Source organism: Schistocerca serialis, chromosome 1, assembly GCF_023864345.2.
Source record: "Schistocerca serialis cubense isolate TAMUIC-IGC-003099 chromosome 1, iqSchSeri2.2, whole genome shotgun sequence".
NCBI lineage: Eukaryota > Metazoa > Arthropoda > Insecta > Orthoptera > Acrididae > Schistocerca > Schistocerca serialis.
This window is the reverse complement of record NC_064638.1, coordinates 1016671253-1016675280: the sequence shown is the minus strand read 5'-3', so window position 1 is coordinate 1016675280 and position 4028 is coordinate 1016671253.

Genomic DNA, 4028 nt, shown 5'->3' with positions numbered 1-4028 from the left:
AATTTCTAGGTGTATGCATTGATGAGGAGTTGAACTGGGAAAAACACACTAAGGATCAGCTATTTATGCTATTAGGGTCATTGCAAATTTTGGCGATATACATCTGAGTAAATTAGCTTACCACGCACATTTTCATTCTCTGCTTTCGTATGGCATCATATTCTGGGGTAACTCATCATTGAGTAAAAGAGTTTTCATTGCACAAAAGAGTTTAATCAGAATAATTGCTGGAGCTCATCCAAGATCATCCTGCAGACACTTATTTAAAGAGCTAGAGATCTTCACTGTAGCCTCACAATATATACATTCACTTATGAAATTTGTTATTAGCAATCCGAACGAATTCAAAAGCAATAGCAGCTACAACACTAGGAGAAAGGATGATCTTCACTACTCAAGGTTAATTCTAACTTTGGCTCAGAAGGGGGTAAATTATGCTGCCACAAAAGTCTGTGATCACTTACCTAATAGCATCAAAAGTCTCACAGATAGCCATACAGCATGGCAACTCCTTCTACTCATTAGATGAATTTTGGATTTAGTAAGTGGGTAATTTCCCCAACCGCCACAAAAAAAAATTAAGTGTCATGTAATATTTTGTGTAATGTAATATCTTGTATAGACACCTTTTATTAACCTGACACGTTCCACATCATTACGAAGTGTCGTATTCATGATCTATGGAACAAGTACTAATCTAATCTAATCTCCTAACATCGAGTCGGTCGTCCTTTTACCCGGCGTAGTGCGATGACGTAGCACTGACTTAACAAATCAGTTGGAAGGCCCCTGCAGAAATATTTAGCCGTCCATAACTGCGAGAGTATTGTCAGTGCAGGATTTTGTGCAGTAACTGACGTCCTGATTATGTGCCGTAAATGTTCCATAGGATTTATGTCCGGCGCAAGAATTGTCCAGAATGTTCTTCCAACCAATCGCGAACAATTGTGGCCCGGTTACATGGCACATGGTCATCCATAAAAATTCATTCGTTGTTTGGGAAAGTGAAGTCCACGAACGGATGCAGATTCTCTCCAAATAGCCGAAATTAACCATTTCCAAATGATCGGTTCAGTTGGACGTGTAGACGCAGTACATTCGATGTCAGCACAACACATACAATTATAGAGCCACTACCAGCTCATACTGTGTCTTGTTAACAACTTGGGATCTGCTACACACTTGGACTCTACTATAAGCTATTACCAACTAAATCAGGACTCATATGACCAGGCCATACTTTTCCAGTACTCCAGGATGCAGCCGATATAGTCACGAGCCCAGGCGAGGTTGCTGCAGGCGATGTAGTGCTTCTGCAGCATCATCAAGCCAGGGCTAGGCAGACGAGCTGACTGGAACGTATGGTTCAGCCTGAACCATGTGGGCGGCAGCAGGTGCTGGTGGTTCCGGTCACAAAAAATCACATGGCGGTCGCTGCTTCACAGATCGGAGACGGAAAACGTTATTGCGTCGTAAGTGTGGCAATAACTGGTAGGGGCTGTACATCACAGTACGACCCAGCTATGCGACAGACAGCGGGCTGGACATGGTCGCCTGGAAACCTCTGGAGCGGAGGCCAATGTCCGAAGTCCGGCTATTGTTAATGCGACTGTCAGTCAAACTACTGAACCATCCTGCAGGCTGTTCCATGGGTCGTCGGCAGGAAGGCATGGCGGAATGAAAGTGTCAGTGTCAGCTGAATTGCAGTATTGGTGGGGGTGTTGTCTGGGGGTCGTCACACTGTGGTTGCGACGTGATTACTGTTCTGGGCTGCTTTCCGTGTAGCTAGACCCTTAGACCGCAATAATGCTGATCAATTTTAAGAAAAAAGTTCCACAAACATTTTCTCCAAATAGAGCTGCTGTGGGTGATGTGTGGGACCAAGAAGCGACAAGAAGCTGCTGTAATGTGTATTTATTAATGGGAAATTAGCTTCATTGAAGTGAGCCGTTTCCATTCATTTATTAACTTTTTTTGCGTCATCAGTGTTCTGAATGATTTGATGCGGTCAGCCATGAATTCCCCTCCTTTACCAAACTTTGCATCTCAAAGTAGCACTTGCTACCTATGCCCTCAGTTGTTTGCTAGATATATTTCAATCTCTGTATTCCACTACAGTTGTCTTCTACACGCCCTTTTTGTATCAAGACATTTATTCCATCATGTCTTAATGGATGTACTATTATCCTGTTCCTCTTCTTGTCAGTGTTTTCAATACACTCCTTTCCTCGTTGATTCGGCGGAGACCGTCCTCATTCTTTATCTTATCAGTCCAGCTAATTTTCGACAGTATACTGTAGCACCACATCCCACTGTCCGTACATCACTACATACAATTCTGTGCTCCACACGTACATTCTCAGAAATTTCTTCCTCAATTTAAGATATATGTTTGATACTAGTACACTTCTCCTAGCTTGGAATGCCCTTTTTGCCTGTACTATATATATCCTCCTTGCTCCGTCCATGTCGCGTTATTTTGATGCCTAGGTACGAGAATCCATTAACGTCATCTACCACTTATCATCTTAAGTTTTTCAATGTTCTCATTTCTGCTTTTTCTCACTACTTTCGTCTTTCCTCGATTTAGTCTCGATCCATATTCTTGCTTACTAGAACGTTCATTCCATTCAGTGGGTCCTAAAATTATTCTTCACTTTGATTGAGGATAACAATGTCATCGGCGAATGTGTATCATTGATATCCTTTCAACCTGAATTTTAATTACACTCCTGAACCTTTCTTTTATTTCCGTTATTGCTCCTTCGGTGTACAATAGGGGCGAAAGACTACATCGCTGTCTTACACCCTTCTTAATCCGAACACTTTGTTTTTGGCAGTCCACTCTTATTATTCCCTCTTGGCTCTTGTACGTATTATATATTACTCGTCTCTCCCTATAGCCTACCCATATTTTTCTCAGAGTTTAGCATATCTTGCACCATTTTTTTCTTTAGACTTGCTTGCATTATCAATGGCAATGTTAGAATTGCCTCCTTGGTGCTTTTACCTTTCTTAAAAACAAACTGTTCGTCATATAACTTATCATCTTACATTGTCGAACGCTTTTTCCAGGTCGAGAAATCCTACGAACGTGTCTTGATTTATCTTTGTCTTGCTTTCATTATCAACGGCAACGTCAGAATTGCCTTCCTGGATGCCTAAGCCGTTAAGCTGACTGTGCGATAATTCTCGCTGCCCTGAAAAACAATGAAGATGTCACTGACGTATCTACGATACAGAAGATTCTTTTTTTTTCTTGCGCCCTTATGGACTATGAAAAGTTTAGTTCTCTAAATCAATGACAAAAATTTCGGACAAGGCAAGGTACCTGGAAGCCTGGATCCCATTGTAAGCCCGTTTCCTTTCTAAATTTGCTCTTTTAGAGGGGGAATGGTTCTGGAAGCAAAGTGGGCAGGAGTCATTTTACGAGGAGGAGAATACTCGTTTCTTTATTGCCAAAAAGAAATCCTCCCTTTCCATGAAGTGTCTCTGTACCAAGGTTTTAAAAGAAGAAGAGGTACGTACTACTTGACTTAACAGAAGAAAACAAACACAACATCCACAAACAGAACATCCACATACAGCGTCCATACTCAACGAACGCCGTCATCTCGTCTTCATGACATTTCTTCTCGTAATGTCGTGTAGGTACCCTTATCTGTTCACTCTTCTACTTGTGGATGTATCAAATTCATCTCCTGCCATGACTGATCCAGCTGCGGGATGGATAGTGGATGATGCTCCGCATGAAGTTAGAAAAATATTGGCTCTTTTTAGAGTTCTTCACCAAGAGAACTACTCAAGCACGATTCACGTCCGGTCCTCACAGACTCACTTCCGCCAGTACCTCGTTTCCTACATCAAGAACTTCACAGGTCTTCTGCGAAACTTGCGGGACTAGCACTCCCGGTTGAAAGGATACTGCGGAGTCTCGATCCGGCACACAGTTTTAATCTGGCAGGAAGTTTCACATCAGCGCACACTCCGCTGCAGAGTGACAATCTCATTCTGGTTCTGGTATCTGT